The sequence below is a fragment of the Kogia breviceps genome, chromosome 7 (assembly GCF_026419965.1).
Source record: "Kogia breviceps isolate mKogBre1 chromosome 7, mKogBre1 haplotype 1, whole genome shotgun sequence".
Classification (NCBI taxonomy): domain Eukaryota; kingdom Metazoa; phylum Chordata; class Mammalia; order Artiodactyla; family Physeteridae; genus Kogia; species Kogia breviceps.
Window position 1 is genome coordinate 110178478 of NC_081316.1, and position 22071 is coordinate 110200548.

At 39.8% G+C, this 22071-nt stretch overlaps 1 long non-coding RNA gene across 1 annotated transcript in view; it reads right to left on the reverse strand.

The window, feature by feature from the left end:
• LOC136794526 (uncharacterized) overlaps positions 1–22071 on the reverse strand; it is a 278261-nt gene that overhangs the window by 207798 nt on the left and 48392 nt on the right. The gene's annotated exons all lie outside the window — the stretch shown is intronic.

Below are 22071 nucleotides of genomic sequence, written 5' to 3' on the forward strand. Positions count from 1 at the left end.
CTACCCAATGAGACATGATGTAATAAGCCTGGCCTAGAAGTCAGGAGGCCTGGGAATTAGCACAGATTTCACTCTCTGTAGTTTGTCCTCATTGAGACTCCATTTCCTTATATAAAATTGGGGTCAGCAATACCTAACTCACAGGGTGGTTTTAATAAGGATCAAAGGATAAATTAGGCGTGGAAACATTTTGTGATCACACTGCCAAGTGCCAAAGAAGATGATACCGTGATGGTGGTGATGATGATATAAAACATTATTATTGCTTGTGCTTCAGAAAACTCTTAGGGCTATAAATAATTGTTCCCTTGGCAAAGAACTGGGTGGATACCTCATCTTCATTGAGCAGCCCTGCACTTGAGTACCAAGGAAAAGTTGGGACCTTGAGATGATCCAGGAAAATGGGCCTATTTGCAATAACTGCACTATACCACTTGAATTTAGGAAGGAATAGCTATCTGTTCTGCACTGTAATTTCTTCTCTAAAGATTCCATTTCTTTGTTCAAATAAATAATTATACACACACACACACACACACACATACAGAGAAGGAAAGAGACTTCCAACTTGAGTGACTCTGGTGCTTACAAGTGAAGTAATTGCCTCTGGAACAAAATTGTTGACAGTTCTTTATCATTGTGACTTTTCTTCAAAACGTGTTTTTTTCTTTATTTCTCATTAACACTGCCACACTGTCCATTTCATTAGTCTCTTTGTCTGGGCCAATGATGGGTGGCTTCTGAATAAGGCAGGAAAACAAGAAATGGTTCCAAGGTGGGTATGGTGGGTGGCGCAGAATACAAGACAGAGTCCTTGCTGGAAAATGTGGAGCTTTGTGTAGAAAGAGAGGCTATGTGATTTCATGAATTCAGAGTGTTTGGCTGGAGTCAAAATTTTTAATTTCACGTCAAACTGGAAAGATAAACCAGAGGCAGAGAATAATCAATATAGAGGTGGTAATAGATTGAAGTCTGCGTGGGAGATTCTAAGTCACAAGAGAAGGTACAGACAGAGTCTACATCTAAGACACAGCAGGTGGTGGGTGGGGACTTAACCACAAAGAGGAGAGGAAAACAAAATACAGGTGTAGTGATGGGAAACAGCATCCCTGGATCTTGGATATCAAGGAAGGGTCAGATAGCCCTATATATTGACTTGCTGATGTGAAGCATGGAAGTTAGTCTGACCTAGTTGAAATTCAGCTCTGCATCTTAAACATGTGACACTGAGTGAGCTACCCAACTATCAAAATTTCAGTGTATTCAACTCAAAAATGAGGATAATTCCTATACTGTAGGGTTATTGTGAGATGTATAAAATATTTAAAGATGTGCCTAGAACATGGCACAGACTTTACACACATTGATGATGATAATGAAGTGTCATCATAATCTTTGTTTTCTGAGGAAGGAGACAGTCTGCCTTCAGCTCTAGTTTCAAGTCCTCTGAAAGTGGATCCTGGAGAGAGTCAGTGGCTTCTGGAAATCCCTTGCATTGTGTTATACTAAATCCAGGACTGATAGATTATTTTATTTTACATCTGAAGACAATTTGGTTGGTTCAGTAATTGGAAATAAGTAAAACAAAAAAACCCCAACAATGCATGAAGAATCCTCTCAAAACCACACAAGAAATGGATGCAGTTGTCTTTTTACTACTTTCCTCTACCTCACAAACCCTTAATCCAAGAGAATGACAAGGAGTGAAACACATTTGAATCTCATCTATTAGTCTTTCTTTGGGCCACATACGAGTGACCACGTGTCAGATCAACACTTTTCCCACCCATCCTTCCCCACAGAATGCTCTGTGTAAGAGAATGACAAGAGTCTTGGTTCTGGGGAAGTGCTTTGATGAGAGTAGTTACTCTACCATCCCAGTCAAGTACTCTATCGGGAGAAGGAGCTAAAGAGAAAAGAAGACATTTAGCACCAGAAAGGACAAGAGCCTGGGTGTGTCCAGCAAGTATTTAGTGTGAGCCACGGTGAGCTAGGCACCTTGGCATGAATGCCTCTGGTTGCCAGCATGACAGCAAAAACTCCTCGAACCTGCTGGTACTGGCTGATACGGACCACTTGTTCTATCACTTACTTGCTTGTGATCTTGGAGATGCTCCTTTACTTCCAACTGTGTTTTAGTTTCCTTTCCTATAAAATGGGATATTTCCATGTCCTGTCTATTGTAAACAGAGCTGCAATGAACATTGTGGTGCATGATTCTTTTTGAATTATGTTTTTCTCAGGGTATATGCCCAGTAGTGGGATTGCTGGGTCATATGGTAGTTCTATTTTTAGTTTTTTAAGGAACCTCCATACTGTTCTCCATAGTGGCTGTATCGATTTACATTCCCACCAACAGTGCAAGAGGGTTCCCTTTTCTCCACATCCTCTCCAGCATTTATTATTTGTAGATTTTTTGATGATGGCCATTCTGATTGGTGTGAGGTGATACTTCATTGTAGTTTTGATTTGCATTTCTCTAATGATTAGTGACGCTGAGCATCCTTTCATGTGTTTGTTGGCCATCTGTATATCTTCTTTGGAGAAATGTCTATATAGGTCTTCTGTCCATTTTTGGATTGGGTTGTTTGCTTTTTTGATATTGAGCTGCATGAGCTGCTTGTAAATTTTGGAATTAATCCTTTGTCAGTTGCTTGATTTGCAAATATTTTCTCCCACTCTGAGGGTTGTCTTTTCGTCTTGTTCATGTTTTCCTTTGCTGTGCTAAAGCTTTTAAGTTTCTTTAGTTCCCACTTGTTTATTTTTGTTTTTATTTCCATTTCTCTAAGTGTCCATCGACAGATGAATGGATAAAGATGTGGCACATATATACAATGGAATATTACTCAGCCATAAAAAGAAACGAACTTGAGTTATTTGTATTGAGGTAGATGGACCTAGAGTCTGTCATACAGAGTGAAGTAAGTCAGAAAAAGAAAAACAAATACCATATGCTAACACATATATATGGAATCTAAAAAAAAAATGGTTCTGAAGAACCTAGGGGCAGGACAGGAATAAAGCCACAGACGTAGAGAATGGACTTGAGGACACGGGGAGGGGGAAGGGTAAGCTGGGACGAAATAAGAGAGTGGCAAGGACATATACACTCTACCAAATGTAAAACAGATAGCTAGTGGGAAGCAGCCGCATAGCACTGGGAGATCAGCTCGGTGCTTTGTGACCACCTAGAGGGGTGGGATAGGGAGGGTGGGAGGGAGACGAAAGAGGGAGGGGATATGGGGATATATGTATATATATAACTGATTCACTTTGTTATAAAGCAGAAAGTAACACACCATTGTAAAGCAATTATACTCCAATAAAGATGTTAAAATAAATAAATAAAATGGGATATTGACAAATATTTCATTCATTTATTTTTGATGGAGGTTAAAGGCGACGTTATCAATAAAGCAACCAGCATAGCAACTGGCATAAGATATATAATGTACGTGAGCTGCTAAAGTGCTATCATATATGTGGTGGTGATGGGAGCAGCAATAATAGTGGCAGTGGTAGAAGTAATAACACTGGTGGCAAGAGTAGTATGAACTGTAGAGAGAGATTTGGAAACCACGTAAATGTCTTTGCTGTTTCTAGTAGAATGGTTGACTCAGACATCTGTACTTAGGAAACTAGACTACTGCTTTACAGATGACATTTCTGCAACAATTTCCTTTTATTTCCCTTTAGCATTTAGTAAAGTTCTATTTGAAAACTGGAAACTATTGCAGCTGTTTCAAGAGTTTGGAGGAGGAGAAGCAAGAAGGGGAGGCTGTTCTCTCCTCAGTCAGAGACTAAGGCCAGAGCAATAAATACTAAAATTGGTAGCAGGAGCCCAAGGAGAAGACAAAACTGCACCTTCCCAGCTGGCAATCCCCCAACTCAGGCTCTTCAGGGACTTCAGGATAAAACTCACTCTCCTATGCATGGTGAGTATAAGCATCTTCACCAACTGGCCTTGCCTACCTCTTAAATTCCAACTCGCAGTGTCTTCCACCCTCTGCTTCTACAGGACATGGTGTTGTTTCAGACCCTGGTGCCTACTCATGCAGCATCTTGGGCCTGTGCACATGATGAACACCAACTCATCTTTTAAGATGTGTCTCGTGCCACCTATTTTTGAAGACTTTCTGAACTTATCTCCCTTCAATGATACTGACCATCTCCTACTTGGTGTCCCAAATTTCAAATGTTTCTATTAGCATCTGGAAAGTTTTATGCAATTTTTGTCTCTTCCTATGAAACTCCTCGAAGTCAGAGACTATGTCTTATTTATGTTTGTGTCCCTGACAAATAAAAGGGACATAATCGATGCTTTTTGGATGAATGATGAAAGGAAGGGAGGGATGGATAGATGGATGAATAAATAAATGAATAAATGGGTGAGTGAATGGGTAGGGAGTGAAGACACAAGTGAAAAGATCCTCCTGAAATACCCTACGGGGGGACTGGCAGAGTTTTGTCAATACCTCCCACCCCCCAACTCCAGCTCTTCACTGCTCAGAACTTGGAAGTTTCTGAATTTTATTTCTTTATTGGGAAGTCAGGATAAGGTACAGGTATAAGAAATTGGTGATGTGTGGTTCATATTTACAATGGAATATTACTCAGCCATAAAAAAGAATGAAATAGTGCCATTTGCAGCAACATGGATGGACCTAGAGACTGTTATACTGAGGGAAGTAAGTCAGACCGAGAAAGGCAAATATCATAAAATAATGTGGAATCTAAAAAAAGGGTACAAATGAACTTATCTGTAAAACAGAAATTGAGTCACAGAGGTTGAAAACAAACTTATGGTGACCAGGGGGTAAGCGGGGGATGGATTGATTGAGAGAGTGGGATTGACATCTACACACTACTACATGTAAAGTAGATAGCTAATGAGGACCTACTGTATAGCACAGGGAACTCTACTTAATACTCTGTAATGGCCTGCATGGGAAAAGAATCTTAAAAAGGGTGGATATGTGTATATGTAAAACTGCTTCCCTTTGCTGTACACCTGAAACTAACACAACCTTGTAAATCAACTATAATCTAATAAAAATTTTAAAAAAGAAATACACAGAAATTGGTGATGATTTGGGTTTTAATCATGCTGATCTGAGATGCTAAGAAGACATCCATGTGGAAATGTCTAGAAGGTAAATAAGAATATGGGGTGAATGCTCAGATGAGAAGCCAAACAGAAAGTATAGATTTGAGAGTCATGTGAAGCAGTGATGGTTAAAGCCAGGGGTAAGGATGAGACTGCTGAGGGGATAAAGAGGGTGTGGTGGTAAGATCAGGGCTACTTGTGTAACATGGGGGAAACAGCAAATTGGAAAAAGGAGTCAACCAAAGAGTAGGAGGAGCCTCTGTCCTGAAGCCAGAGAGGAGATACTCAAGAAGAGAATGGTTAACAATGGCCAATTCCAAGAGAGAGTAGGTAGCGGGAGGGCTGGGAAGAGGCCACTGGATTTGCCAATTTACTTGAATAATCTTAATTCACCTATTAGTGGTAGAACTCAGATATAGTCTTCAGAAACAAGAAGCTTCCTTGCACAGTCCCAAATTCAGATCAATTCTCATGGAAGGGAAAGAGTTACAAAACTATTAAAACTATTGTTCAGAAATATCAAACCAGCATTTTTGTTCATCAGTTCAGATTTAAAATTTAATTTCATGGTACAATGAACCCATACACAGTTATGTCTATTAAGGTCACCCACTCTCAGCTCATCAGCTCACTCTGGGCATTGATGACGGTAAAACTCTTTAGGAGATAAGAATCACTGCTTCATACTTCCCAGTGCTCGCAGTTTTAATGTGAGTCAAGATTTTCCGACTCTGAAATATTCAATGAAGTTTATCCCCCTAGTTCTCCCCTGACTGCTCCTCAATCCATGGTTTTAACAAAACAAACACATTCTGCAAGAGATTCTCAGAGGTTTAAGGCAAGGAGAGGTGGGGAAGGAAGTTTTCGATTGAGTCTTTTCATTGTTTCAAGAAGAGACACACGCATTTTCCTTGAATCATTTGCCTAGCTTCTCATCATCTCTTTCTTCTTTCTGCTGCTCAAAATATTAAGGCCAGAGTCCAACCAGCTTTTACTGTGCTTCTTATTATTGTAATAATGGGTGCTTAATTCATGAAATACTTTTTGTCTTCCACACAGTGTGAATCTAGAATTTTCCTTTAAGGCAACATGGTAATTAGGCAGTTGGGATTTAAATTGGCCTGAAAATATATTCACATCCAAGGTCAAATGAATATGGATACACATGCACAAACACACATATTACATCTTTCTCTTTCTCTCTTTACATGCATATAGCCACATATATAATATATATATATTTTTATGTGTGTACATATACATGTGAGATACCTATATATACATATGATGTATACCTACATATACATGTGATATAGATATAAGTATATATAGATATATCTAACATGCATATGGATATAGATATAATTAAAAAAAATTTTTTTGATGTGGACCCTTTTTAAAGTCTTTATTGAATTTGTTACAATATTGCTTCTGTTTTATGTTTTGGTTTTTTGGTCGCGAGGCATTTGGAATCTTAGCTCCCTGACCAGGGATCAAACCTGCTCACCTTGCCTCAGAAGGCAAAGTGTTAACCACTGGACCGCCGGGGCAGTCCCAGATATAGATATAATTTAATGTGAAGAGTCCTGAGAACATCTACCTGCTCTTCCCCTTACTTTCCCCCAGAAACTATGCCTTCAGTTGTTGAAAATTCAGCACTTTCTGAAACATAAAGTGGGTTAGCAGCAAGGCCTAGACAAGTAGGGGAGAGAAAAACAAAAAGCAACCTCAGAAATATTATAAAAGCAAGCTGAGGAGAACTGACTTCCCACCCTCTCCAGGCTACACTGTCTGAGTTCTCTGGATAATTGGCTGGCTCTCTTCTTCTCTTTCTACTTTTTCATTTCAGCAGATGTATTCTTTTTTTGTAATAATTTGAAAAAATACTAAATTCTGATGTTTTTATTATGGTGAAATGTTGAATACCACTTCCCCAACCCAGAATATATTTAACCCTATATTCAACCAGTGAACAGTGATTGAGGCTTCTTATTCTGGCAATGCCATGGAAACAAAGCAAATAAAACCTGTTCCCTGCCCTCAAATAGGACAAAATCTATTGGAGGAGATTATTCTGCATATAAATAATTATAACACCACGAGATAAACGTTAATGGAAGTATGTGCATGGCCATGTGAGAGCACTAGAGATGAAGCATGAAATTGCATGGAGATCACAGGGCAAGACACTTTTCAGCAGTATCTGGAAGGAAGAGTAGGAAGGCACCTGCTGGACCAGGGAGATAATGGCATCCCACTTAGTGAGAACACCATATGTACAGCAGCAGAAACAGGTCTTGTTTGGGAAATTACAAGTGGCTTGATGTCGAGGGAGAGAGATTAAAATAACAAGGTAGGATAAAGGACAAAGGGCTAGTTATGCCATGCTAAAAATGTTTAAAGTTTCTTAAATAGTAAAGAAGGGAAATTCCAAAATTACTTTTCTTACTAGCTAGAAATAAGACATAAAGTATTGGCATTGACCTGGTTGCAAAGAAAAGGATTGTGTCAATGAAAAGGGGTAGATGCCTGGAGACACATTGGACTCTTGGCTTTGACTCTTTCACCTTCTTGAAAGAAATATGTCTTGTTCCAATGGCTGGACACTGTGGTTTAGTTTGCCAGATTGCCATGTAGTGATGATAACAGAGGCCACATTTGCAGGACTTTTCACTCTGGCCAAGAGAGAGAAGTAGTCTGACCAGGGGACCTCGCCACATCCCAAAAGGATGAACATATTTTCTTCCTTTGAGGTGTCAACCACAGGAAAGGCAGCTTCCCAATTTGGGAAGGAAAACATGATTTCAAGAGCTTAAAACATCAAGTGATTCTTTCAAACTGTATTTTGATGAGGTAAGGTTGAATGAATGAGAACCATATGGATTCCATTTTCCTGAAGATCCATACAGATTTAAAATTAAGGAGCAAGGAGCTTGAGGCAAAACATGCTTTAGACTCAATCTAAACCTAAATGTTTGAGAAATTCTTTGACATTTTCATAAATCTGTACAGAAATTCAGTTATGCATCTTTCCATTATGAGGTCTGTGAATTTCACTCAGAATCCAGCCCTTTTGCACAGTGTCATTTGTGGAGAAATGGCCTAAACAGACTTGGAGAAACCTAGTTACTATGTTGGGTACACAGTGACCTCAGACCCATCAAAAAAACGTTGGGTCCTGAGCAAAAGCTTTCAGAGACCATCCCCAAAGCCTCCTTCTATCTCTCGCCCCAACCCATGAACATATTCACTGTACTAATCAGATTTCACTAGGTTATGCTGTAGTAACAAGCAGTCCTCAAATCTTAGTGGTTTCCAGAAACAAAGAGTTCATTTCTCATTCTTGGCCCACTCACACTGGCTGTTTCAAGGCTGAGGTTCTCCTCCATGTGCTGTCTTCATTTAGAGAATGGCAGAAAAGGCATTCTCCATCTGCGACACTCAATTCTTGAGGCAGAGAGAAGCAAGCAATGGCAAAACCACGAGTGGTTCTTCAAACTTTTGACTAGATGTGAAATAGATCACTTCCACTCACGGTTCATTGGTCAAAGCACATCATACATCCAAGCTTGAGCTCAGTGAGGTAAGAATACACTTCCTACAGGGAAAGCTTCAGGGAGGTGTCCCCTAGGAAGTCACAAGAAAGAGGGACAGCAAAGAATTTGAAAAAATAAGAGAGTCTACAATGTCCGTTCACCTTTAGCATGATTCCAATTTTGAAATTTTGTTTACTTGCTTATTTCTCCCTCTCTCAGATTTGCAATCTGCATAAGAGCAAAGATCATATCTTATACTCATCACATGGTAGGTGTTGATACTTAATGGTGCTCAGTAGATATTTGCTAGATAAAAAAAAAAATCAAGTTTCTGCTCTCCCTTCTGAAAATTGGGCACGTTGATATCTGTTCCACAGGAATGCTAAGAAGATCAAATTGGATAATGAATCTCCTTTCCTTGAGGTCACGAGACTGCAGAAGCATTTTAGGACAAATAATGTGGCAGCTCTCCAGACCGGTGAGAAAAAGTTTGCACTCGAGAAGGGGTATCCTTGCATACAGTTCTCGGACTTCGTACCAGTTTCCAGCTTTCTCCCCACAATCCGCAGCATCAGTGGGTCCCATTGTTAGCAGGAATTGGCCTGTTCCTGTACTTTGTCTCCAGGTGAACTTGTTTCAGGATATCTAGTCACATAGACACAGGCTGCCTTATCAAGGCTTTGGGATAAGGATAGTCTTCACTTGCAGTTTTTAGATACCCCGGTACCAGACAATAACTCATCTGTGCTACTTAAAAATACCTCTATGAGAACCTCCTCCAGGTCAGATGGACAGAAGTGGCCTGAGAGCCCAGTGAGAACAACTGATCTGTTGCTGGAGACTTAAGAGATTTTAAAGAAATGTTTTCAGATAGGAGATCCCAGAGGAACCCACATTGTGTTCTCAAATTTCTCAGGGAAACAACCAGGGTTCACATATATATTGTAGACTCACTTTGAAAACAGGGAGCCAACAGGATCCACAGTACAATAATAATAATGCTACTTTTTCCATAATCTGGAGCTTGAAAACAATGTTCACTATTAATCATAGATCAGTTAATTCAACACAAGTAATAAGTTGGATGCTTCAATGTGTTTGTTACACTTCTGGGCACTATCATTACAATTATGTATTGTCATCTTGTTTTTTTCTTGCTGGATACAGAGTTCATATACCTGATTCTCTAGTTCCCAAGTACAGACTCCAAGTTTATCCTTTACTCATTAGGCTCTTTTGGGGGTCCTTATTATATTGGATGCTCTTTGGGAACCTGAACATTTACCAGTTCCAATCACTCTTCGGTTCCAATCACTCCTAGGCAACCTCTGTCTCAGGAGCACAGAATGCCTTTCTCAGAATGCCACTTAATGACCCATGTCTTATCCCCACATTATGGACAAGAATAGTGAAATCTATTCAGGGACTGTGGATGTACCCAGCTTTTCCCCGGCTTCTTCTCCAACTTCACCAATAACCGGAACAACTTGGAGAGGAATAAGTATTCTGATGTCTTAATAGCAAAGGCCATGACATTTGGCTTTCTTGCTCTTTGTTTCAGCAACAGTAGACAGTAATATCCAATGGCTGCCTGCCTGGGCAGATTACACAACAGGAAGAGAGCTAAGGTGCAAGGAAGAGAGGATGTGAATAAACACCTCTTCCCCCATGCCTTGAATGCTTCAAGTTAGAGGGATGCTTTTTGAAGTTGCTTGATATTGTCCCTCTTATCCCTTAAGTGTTGATTTCTTCCAGGTCCCCTTTTTAGCACCTTTTTCCTTCTATCCATGATCTCTGAGTGGTCTTAGAATTCAATTTGCCGTTGTATTCTGATAACCCCAAAAGCTCAGCCCACATGTCTCTCCTCTCCCAGGCTTCTAATTCCAGTGCATAATGCACATCTTCATCTGGGTGTCCTGTTGTTATTTCAAATATAATATATCCAAAATGACATTGTTTATTGTTCTCTTCAAACCTGCTATTCTATGTGCCCCTTCCTACATGTCCCTTTGTAAGGAACTGAGTTCTACCTATTCACTTACCCTGGGCTAGCTTTCTCATAGCAACGACTCTGCTCTATGGCAGTCCTCACTCTTCTCGCCTGTCCCTTCTGCTAGATTATGAGCTCTTTGAAAGTAAGGCTTTATTATTCATCTCCATAAACCTCAATAACGGAGCCTAAAAAGTGACAGGCTGTAAGTGTTTGCACAAAAATGACTGAATAAGGTGAGGTATTACCATGCTCATGATGTAATCAAGCATGGCCTGGTCAATTTCAGTAGACTGAAGGAGCCCCAGAAGAGTGCGGGTGTGGGCCTAGACTAGTTCAGTGGAGAGAAGAGCAGGGGTCAAGAGAAGGTTTAGTCCAGCATCCAGGAGCCAGGACACAAAGTCTGAAAGGTGTGAACTGGTAGACCTGATTTTAAGTACGTAGTGACCCAGGCCCCACAGGCAGCATCAGAATAACTACAGACAAGTAGCAAGAGCCAGATGGGGCCTCGGGAGCCATAGAAAGGACACAGGCAAAGTCAAGGACAAGGGATTGCGTTATTCCTTAAGCTGGGAGGTAAGCACATGGTTCTTGACTCAGGGATCCTGATGGAGGCTTAATGGGGACACTCCTCCTGTGAGTGAGGTAAATGTTCAATGTGCAGCTTGCTCACATCTGGGACCCAAGGGCTGGCTGGGCTGTCCACAAGGTCAACTTGTAGCTGAGGGCCAGAATACGTGGCTGGGTCTGTGCAAATTCCTCCTATGCTGGTCAGGCTTAGCCCAGAGCCCAAGAAGGGACCGAGGCAGTAGGTGGGAGTTAAGGACTCCAGTTATGAGGAAGAGAGGTGTTGCTGCAAATTAGACAGGCCTAAAAGGTTCTAAAAGTCCAGTGTGGTCCTATTTAAAGCATTAGTTAAGTACTAAGTGTAGTTAAGTATTAAAATTGGTCTCCTAGAAACTGAGTGAAGGGCATATGGGAACCCAGTATTATCTTTGCAACTTTTCTGTAAATCTAAAATTATTCCAAAATGAAGTGTTTTTTGACAAAACATTTATTAAAAATATTTTATGACCTGACAGGGTTTAGAATATTGAATGAAAATTAAGCATTTGGGAGTCTTCCAGTGGAAAATAAAAAATCAGACAGGTTTATTTTATTCCTTACTAGGATCAGACGCTCTCCAGCTAGCTAGGTTTGCTGCGGAGTATAGAAAGGCATTTACTGGGGAGACAACTTTTGTAGTCACAAAGGCTGGGCTGAGGTCCCTTCCATGAAGCCTATTCAGGAAATGGGGGTGCTTCTTATTATATTTCTTACACTGACCCTACTACCAGGGTGGGGCTGAGAGATGGGATGAGAGCTCTGGAGAGGAGGAAAGGCAAGGGGGAGAGGGGGACCAAGGCACTGCTGTGCTACAGAATCATCATCAACCCCTTTGCCCTTCTTTGCTGCCACTTCTACAACTCAACAACCTCTGCCTGTCCTTAGATGACCCAGGGAGTCTTGTTTCTCCGAGCTGCCAGTTAACAAGTGAGGTTGCCAACGGAAGCCAGTTGCTCTCTTCTGATGCTGAAACTTAACAACCTGTCATCCTTTGTTGTCTGCAGAACAGAGAACACAGCCAAGCCGGCAGGGAGAGTCTGTTGTATGAGTCCAGATCTCATTGGAAGGGTGCAATTTATTCACACATATCAAGGAAGAGCAATAAGTCTTTATCACTGCTACCTTTTCTCAGTCTCCAAGGGGTCAGGAAAAATTATGATGGGTATGGGTTGGAGGGAACCTAACATGGTGAGAGTTTTTCCCTAGATCTAACCATAGTACTGGGTTGGCCAACTGAATACAAAGAATGGACACAACGGTCATCATATAGGTGTATTTACTGGCCTGCACATTTAACAGCATCCTTCATGTGCCTCCCTGATCTGTCTGAGAGTCAAAGCTCCCAAAGATATTGACAAGCAGGAGTGGGGTAATTCATTGATTGAGAGGATTTCAAACAACCTGAGAGAAAGAGAGAGAGCAAAGAGTTCAATAACTAGAGATGGAAGCATGAACGAAGAGACCCAACCAAACTGAGCGCAAATTAAAAATTCCTCTTGAGAGTTATTTTATCAGTGCCAAAAAATCAAAAATATTTGCAAGTGGGGCCGGCCTGTAGTTGGAAGGGGAGACTACAGAGTTGCCAGGAATTGTAGGGTGCGTTTGTTTACGGAGCTTCCCCGGTTATTTCCTTCTTATCATTGTCTTTCTGTGGGCTTACCTTTGACTGGGCAATGACCAGAAATTCCAGGCTGGGAGGCTGCTCGGGGAGAATCAGCTGAAGAGAGGGTTTGGAGACCCGCCAGGGCCAAATGATACATCAGGGCATTCAGGGCAACCCGAGGGCATCTGCTGACTCAAGAGGAAGGTCTAATTTCCAGAGAACAGGCATTAAGCGGGTCTATGTTACCCAGTCATTGAAGAAAGACCAATGAGAAGAAGATTCTCTGAAGAGAGAGAACAGTGTATTAGGACAGAACTGAGGCCTCAAAGAAAATACTTAATTGCCAGAGCCAGTGTGGACGAGTGGAAAGTACCCTAGCTCAGGAAGAATGACCTGGGATTAAGTCTGAACATTCCTGTGTGTACATCCTGTGATCCTGGGTGAGCTCTCTGAGCCAGTTTCCTCATATATAAAGAGGGAACCTGACCGACTCTCTTATTTATGAGAGTCAACTGCAACAACACATAAAAGTCTTTTATGCAAATGAAAATTGCGATTGTAACTGTAGACCAGATAAGGCACCTCTGACCTGGACCAGGACCAATTTTATCTGTTTCGCCCCATCATGTGTGAAGAAAAGTGCATGTTTTATTCTATTTTTATGACTTCTATGCAAAGATCTTATTTGATCTTTTTAATTTGCCCACATTACAGATAGGCAGTATTTCTGATGACTAGTTAGGCTGTTAGGATATTGTATTTAGAGTGAAATCCCTATTGATAGTTCTCCATTGATTTCTTTTCCCACATCCATCGCAATTGCTTTAAAGTACCTACAAATTGACAAAAACTCCCTGCTCAACAGTTCTCCTTACCCACGATTCATTTCTTCCAGTATCTTGAAATAATCAGTGAGGAATCATCTATATATCTACATATCTTTGTGTGTTTACTTGTATGCACACAGCACCTGTCTCCATGGAAAACCAAGCCTTCTGGAAATATTGCACAATTAATTCTCTTGGCTGCACGTCAAACTTCACTTCCAGAGAAGGAATAGATATCTCCCCCATTTTGTGGGTGAAAAACAGAGTCCCGGTCACTCATGGAATGAATATTATAACTGATGAGAATCTACTTCTCTGGAAAGCCAGGCTTCTTATATCCTATACCATAGTCTTGGTCATTTCCATAGGAAGGAATTCACCATGGCTCCCTTTAATCTTTATTCCACTCTTTATGGAAAACAGTAATTTCTGGGCTAAAGGACAGTTTATATTGGGGTCAGGGGGATGGAAGAAGACAAGAGAAGGGCCTTAAGGGCCTTAATCTACTACAGGTCTACCCAGAATGCGTCTGCTGACACTTTGCCAGCTAGTCTGTGTGACTGGTAAATGATGAGGTACAGGCTGGGTCTGGAATCCCCCCTTCACGTGAGCCTACAATACCTGTGCTGCACTGGATGCTGTAGAAGGCATGGAGCTGGATATTCTATCATATACCTTCAAGGCACAGCATATGAATCTTAAGGTGCTAGGCCAGAAGAATAGATTTTAAGAGCTCAGGGGAAGAGAAGCATGTCTGCAACCTGCTTTCAGCCCACGAGTCAGAGGTAGATGATTGGATGTCATTGCAAGAGAGTTCTTCAGCCTGGGGACATAATTAACAGAACTGTGGCCACCTGCTGTCAGGTGCCAGCACTGGGGGTAATTAGCAAACCGGGTACCTGAGGATCACAAGGTCTAAGATGGGAAAGAAGCAGAAAAAAGAGCATTTAAAGCAGCAGAATGAAATCCTAGAAAAGACCTTGTGAATTCAGAATAGCAGTCTGAAAAAAAAAAATCAATTGGCTCCTTTATGAGCTGCTGATGCAACAACAGCCCTGGTCTGGTGAAATATCACTGGACCTATATGCCCGGGGTTGGAGGCTGACCTGACCATGTCCAAAGCCAGCGTCACTGTGCTGCAGGGTTCATCCTTAGCATCCCACAAACAAAGAAAAGGGTAGCAATCGATACGGGACATGACGAAAGCCCAGGAGAGCCAAAAGGAGTTGGCAGGTCACGGCAGAGAGAGGCAAGAGAAACAAAAAAGCCCCGGAGATGTCAGCCTCAGATTTCTCAAACAGCACAAAGGATGTTGGATTTCAATGCACACTGCTTGGCTCTGTTCAGGGTATAAAAGGGAACAAGGTGGTCAGTGTTAAAGGAAAGAGGGAGAAATGGCTGACGACAGCCTTGGAGCTGAATTAAAAAACACCAAATTAAAGGCATGTGTATTGAACTGAGGCGCTGCGTGCGGGTGCCCTCCCAAAGACTCTGCAATTACCAGACTTGGTACCGAGGCTCCCAGGCAGCAGGTCACCCACTCAGGGGTGTCAGGGAGCCCAGGAATGGCCCAGATCACCCCCTGCCCGTAACATTCCCCTCACAAATTCACCTATGGTTCTGTCTCCCCAGGACAGTTTGGACATTAGCGAAATCAGTCTTTTTCTACAGAGTGTATTCGATAGTAGATGTCACAGGAAGAGATTTATATCCCATCTTTCATCTTTAACCTTTTAAAGACACTGGCCAGTTCCCTAATGTTGCTGACTTGCTCTTCACAGCAGGTAATAAGGATGATGCTCCCTGGAGTTCTACAAAATGGTGGCCCACAGGCCCCAAGCTAGTTTCTCCTTATGATTGGTATCTACCTCAGTTTCAGGCATTTTTTGCTGCTAGTGCTTTGGGTTTGCTATGCTTGCTGCTTGCCTGGTTCCTGATCTTCCCAGCCTTGGACTATATGCAGGCTCTGTGAGTCTCTTGTTTCTGCATCCCTAGGTTTCTCTTAATTCCCAGTTCCTACGACCCCTTTTGTCTTTCCTACCCCTGCCTTGTCCTTATGTAATGTCTTTCACTTTGTCCTACCTCCTGTAGTCTTGGCTTGCAACTGCTTTTTGGGGAGCATCAACTGCTCCTGGTCTTGTGTGAAGCTGGATACCCGAGGAAGGTGGCAAGGAGAGTCAGGAAGCAAGAAAAGGAAGGTGGAGCACCAAAGCATACACTGTTCTCAGCATGATCTGTTGATGGTGAAAACCATTAGAAAGCACTCTCAGAGCAGCTACCAATGAGATAGCTTGTTGGGTCATTGTTACTGTATTGTACACTCAGATTCTTGTTTCCTAGGGTTTTAAAACCAAAGCAGTTGCATCTATTCTGAAATAGCTCTCCCAAAGAAGAAATAAATGTATATATTGGGAGGAAATAGGGATATCCATTGATTATTCTAATACTTGGCTCTCTGAATAATTGAGATGCTTACTTTAGTGGACCTGGGTTCTAGTCCTAGTTTTGTTATTAACAAAAGTATACAGACTTATCCAACTCAAATCTGTTTTCTCACATCTACATAAAAGAAAATTTTCTTTGATAATTTATTAGAAATAAATGTTTAAGAGAGAAATTCACCAGAAATAAGTAATAAAAGGGCCTGCAGGAACCAGTGTAAGGACCAACGGCTGAGAGTTGGATTATACAAATGCTACGGTTCTGCCACTCAGCTGTGGCATCTAGATCAAGGCCCTTAATTTCAATTTCCTGCCAAATCTAAAATCCTATGAATCTAAGAGAATAGAGCTTAAAAGAGTCTTAGAAAAATGTAAATATTGAAGGAGTTTTGCTTTAGCTAATTGCTCAGATTAATTTAGTTTTAATCCTTTGTAATAATACAGGCCTTTATAGCTAAAGAAATATATTTTGGAAACGGATATTTCTTGGGTAAGTGATGGAAATCCAGAATTCCTTCTACACTGAGAACATTATGAGATAATTCCTAATTTTATTACATAGAGAATTTACTTTATAAGTTTGTTTAGGAAGTTTGATATATTGTTTTAAATGTCATTTTTAAAAATTAAAATTTGGACCTCTTACATTAACATAGCTACATAACTGAGTATCTTTTCCCTAGAATTCATACAAAACCACCAAGAAAATCTCTGAAACTCCATTTTAAATGAAACTATATTGAAATATAATATACAGATAGGAAAAATTGTGTAAGGACTGCTGCCAACTGGTGCTAATATTGGGATGAAGCCATGAAAAAAAGCATAGAAAGAGTAGCCCAGGAGTGGCAAATCTCAGAAAAAAACGGTAGTGAAAATATACTTCTCAAAGGGGAGAGACCAGAATTCCTTCTACACTGAGAACATTATGAGATAATTCCTAATTTTATTACATAGAGAATTTACTTTATAAGTTTGTTTAGGAAGTTTGATATATTGTTTTAAATGTCATTTTTAAAAATTAAAATTTGGACCTCTTACATTAACATAGCTACATAACTGAGTATCTTTTCCCTAGAATTCATACAAAACCACCAAGAAAATCTCTGAAACTCCATTTTAAATGAAACTATATTGAAATATAATATACAGATAGGAAAAATTGTGTAAGGACTGCTGCCAACTGGTGCTAATATTGGGATGAAGCCATGAAAAAAAGCATAGAAAGAGTAGCCCAGGAGTGGCAAATCTCAGAAAAAAACGGTAGTGAAAATATACTTCTCAAAGGGGAGAGACCAGCTCCATTTTTTTACCCAAATAGGGTCAGAAACTGCGGTGGGCTGTCTTGGTGGTTGAAGCCGATATAACTAAAATACAAACAATAAACAAATACGGTATGCTAACACATATATATGGACTCTAAGGGAAAAAAAAATGTCATGAAGAGATTAGTGGTAGGACAGGAATAAAACACAGACTTACTAGAGCATGGACTTGAGGATATGGGGAGGGGGAAGGGTAGGCTGTGATGAAGTGAGAGAGTGGCAGGGGCATATATACACTATCAAATGTAAATTAGATAGCTAGTGGGAAGCTGGCGCATAGCACAGGGAGATCACCTCTGTGCTTTGTGACCACCTAGAGAGATGGGATAGGGAGGGTGGGAGAGAGGGTGATGCAAGAGGGAAGAGATATGGGAACATATATGTATGTATAACTGATTCACTTTGTTGTAAAGGAAAAACTAACACACTATTGTAAAACAGTTATACTCCAATAAAGATGTTTAAAAAAATACAAACAAACTAAACAGAAAAGTCAGGGCTATATAAAGAATAAAACAATCAATCATATCTGTAGGAACCAATCTGTTTCTGTACCTGTTATAAGGTTCCCCTATCATTTTTTCCACTACAGGAAACTCCTTCAAAGAGCAGGTCTAGGAAAATCCAACCCATGCAATAATAAATAATAATAAAGAAACTGGAAGACCATTGAGAGAATGATGCTATAATAAAAATCTGTGGGGCTTCCCTGGTGGCACAGTGGTTGAGAGTCCGCCTGCCGATGCAGCGGATACAGGTTCATGCTCCAGTCTGGGAAGATCCCACATGCTGCGGAGCGGCTAGGCCCATGAGCCATGGCCGCTAAGCCTGCGCGTCCGGAGCCTGTGCTCCGCAACGGGAGAGGCCACAATAGTGAGCGGCCCGTGCACCGCAAAAAAAAAAAAAATTTATGGGCAAAATACCAAGGCTTACCCACAAAAAACAAACCTATTATAAAAAACACAAACCTATGTGAATGGAGAGATATGCCATGTTTGTGGACTGGAAAACTCAAAATTTCTTGGTCTCTTCAAATTGATCTATTAATTAAACACAATCCTAATAAAAATCCCAGCAGTATTTTTTGCAGAAATCAACAAGTTGATTCTAAAATTAATATGGAAATGCAAAGAACCAAGAATAAACAAGCCAATCTCAAGAAAAAAGAAAAGGCAAGAGGATTGTACTATTTAATTTAAGACAATACTCAGCTATAATAATCAAGATAGTGTAGCACTGGCAAAATAATGAGCACAGAAACTGATGGAACAGAATAGAGTTCAGAAAGAGACTCACATATATATAGTCTATTATTTTTTACAGTGGTGCTAAGGAAATTCAATGGGGAAATGAAGTCTTTTCAACAAATTTTGCTGTTACAACTGGATGAATATATGTAAAAAATAAAAATAAACATGATACTGGAACTCTACCTTACACTATGAACAAAAATAAATTTAAGATGGATCATATATCTAAAACACAAAAAACTTTGCCAACAGACAAAGAACACTCATCAGCCAATGCTGCAACACAGCAGATGAAGCATGTGGCCATGAATTAAAAGAGACAAAACAACTTAAAGGAACTATTGTCTTTAAAAGGGAGACCCCAAGTCAGAGATAAAAGAATCCAGAGAAGAGACAACAGGAGGAGATGAAATATGAGCTAAGAGAACTTAAGAATAAAGGGAAAATTTTATCACATAAATAAAATCAAAATTATAAGAAGCACAATGAAGAATAAACACTACAGAAATATAGAATAGTTCATAAAATATAAAAATGAAACATGATTTAAAGCAAACTAATTAAGCACCATAAAATAAACTTAACATAGGCAGAAGAATGGAATTTTAAAAGATAAAAATAGATATTAAGGGGTTAGAAAATAGGAAAACAGAAAACAAATTAATACATTAAAAAAAATTAGCACTTTCATTAAAAAATTAAAATACAATTTAACCTAATCAGTGAAAACAGGGAGAAAGTGTAAATAGAAAACAAGGCAAAAACCAAAAAAAAAAAAAAAAAAAAAAATCACATAAGCAGAAAAAATTAAAATACTCTTAAGAAAGGGCTTTGTTCAATTTTATGCAAGTATGTTTTAGGAAACTATGATTTGCCAATCCTGACCCTAGAAGAAATAAAAAGTCTAAGCAGGGCTTCCCTGGTGGCGCAGTGGTTGAGAGTCCGCCTGCCGATGCAGGGGACATGGGTTCATACCCCAGTCCGGGAAGATCCCACATGCCACAGAGTGGCTAGGCCCATGAGCCATGGCTGCTGAGCCTGCGTGTCCAGAGCCTGTGCTCCACAATGGGAGGGGCCACAACGGTGAGAGGCCCGCGTACCGGGGGGAAAAAAAAAAAAAAGTACAAGACCTAGCATGTTTTACAGAAGTGTTGTCAAAACTTTAAAAAGCATGTAATTCCAATGCTATTTAAACTATTCCAAAGACTGGGAAAATAAGGAAATCTTGCAAATTAACTTATGAAGCTAAATACTAACTTTCAAGTTATTTTTCAAGCAAATCTGGACAAATACTGCATTGAAAAATTACAAACCAATACCCTTTACAAACATTTTTTCAAATATTCTAAGTAAAATATTTGTAAGAAGCTGGTGGAAAAATTTTTAAATAATGTCAATGACTGAGTGGGGTTTACTGAAGGAATGTGAAATTTGTTTAATATGAATATGTTTAATATGTTTTATATATAAAACATATGTTTTAATATGTTTTATCATTGCAGTTCTGTTTTACCTTCTGTTTAATTATGAAATTCCTTGACTTATTTTCACATCTTAATAGTTTTAAGGACAGTCAAATCAAATAATCTTAGTCATAGATCTTAAACAAGACTGACAGAATACAATTGTCAGAACCAGAACTGAGGACCAACCACTTACCCCACCATGAGCTAGCAGTAATACAATGGTGGTTTACCCTGGAGATGGGGCAAAAACATGGAAAGAAACCTCCTCTATGGCATAGACATGAGGATAGCTTAAAGCTAAGGGTGGAATTGGAACACTGAGAAAAACGCATGCACAGGTACCACAAGCCAACAGAAGCCCACAACCAGGGAAATGTGAAACCTGTCATGTGCTGAGGATTATGCTAGCAATAGCGAAATACAAACCCAGTCCAATTACCGACAACCCTGAGATAAAACACCCTTATAGACACATACGAATGCCTTAACAGTAGAGACATGATCATTTCTGGACATAAATGCTATTTACCTCTATATTTCCTGTTCTTCTACACATAATGCCTGGCATTCAATAAAAATTATGAGACAAACAACAACAAGGAAAATATGACCCATTGTCAAGAGATAGAGCAGCACATGTCAAAAATTTGGTTTGGATGTTGAGACCAATGACACCTGTCACATACTGGGAGGTTTTAAAAAAGCTTATTACTCACATATTGAAACTTTATAAGGAGGGCATGGAGGGCTCTTAAGCTGACTTGAATTGGTTTAGGAAAGTGGGGAAAAGAGACCTGCTTAGGTTTTACAGTGTTTAGGGGATGGGACTGGGGTGGGAATTTCTATATAGAGATCAAGGCTTGCATAATTTGAAATGCCCACTAGTGCCAAAGAAGAGAGCACCTGGGCTTTCTCATCAATACACCCAGGGTGAGGGAGAAAGAGAAAGGGAAGTGGTGGGGCTTGAAAGTTGTCAGTAGTCAGACACTGAAGATGGATCCAAACTCTAATACACAATAACATGAAGTATGGGAAGGAGAAAGTTGAAGTAAACCACTCTAGGAGTCTTAAATTATACCTGAAGTGATAGAATATTATTTGAAAGTGGACTATTGTACTTTAAATGTGTGTACTGTAAATCCTAGAACAGCATTTCTGAACCTAGATATTACTGACTTTGGGGGACAGATAATTTTTTTGCTGTGAAGGACCACCCTACATATTGTAGGATATTTAACTGTATTCTGGACCTCTGCCCACTAGATGCCATAAGAACCCTCACAGTTGTGACAATTAAAAATGTGTCCAGACAAATATCCCCTAGAAGGCAAAATTTCCCGCTGTTGAGAACCACTTCTCTAAAGCAATAACTAATTTTCTTTAAATAAATGAGCTATAACTAATAAGACAACAATGGAAATAAAAAGGTATCAAACTCAATTAAAAAAAAGAAGGCAGGAAAAGAGGAAAATGGAACAAAAAATGTGCAACAAATAGAAATTTGGCAAGGTATTAGATTTAAACTGACTCATAGCAGTGAGTAAATATTGATGTTCTAATCACTTCAGTTAAGAGGCAGAGATGGTCATATTGGCTAAAAACACAAGACTCAACTATGTGCTATCTATAAGAAACTCATTTAAGATATAAAAACATAGATAGATTAAAAGTAAAAGGATGAAAGATATATCTCATGCAATTACTAATTTAAACAGTTTTTAAAAAGCTAGAATGGCTTTATTAATACAAGACAAGAGACAAAGTAGACTTCAGGACAGGACTATTATTACAGATAAAGACAAATATTACATGATATTAAAGATTATACTATTTGATAATATAAGAACACTGCAAAATACATAAAACAAAAATTGACAGTACTTAGAGGAAAAATAGACAAATCCACAGGTATAGTTGGAG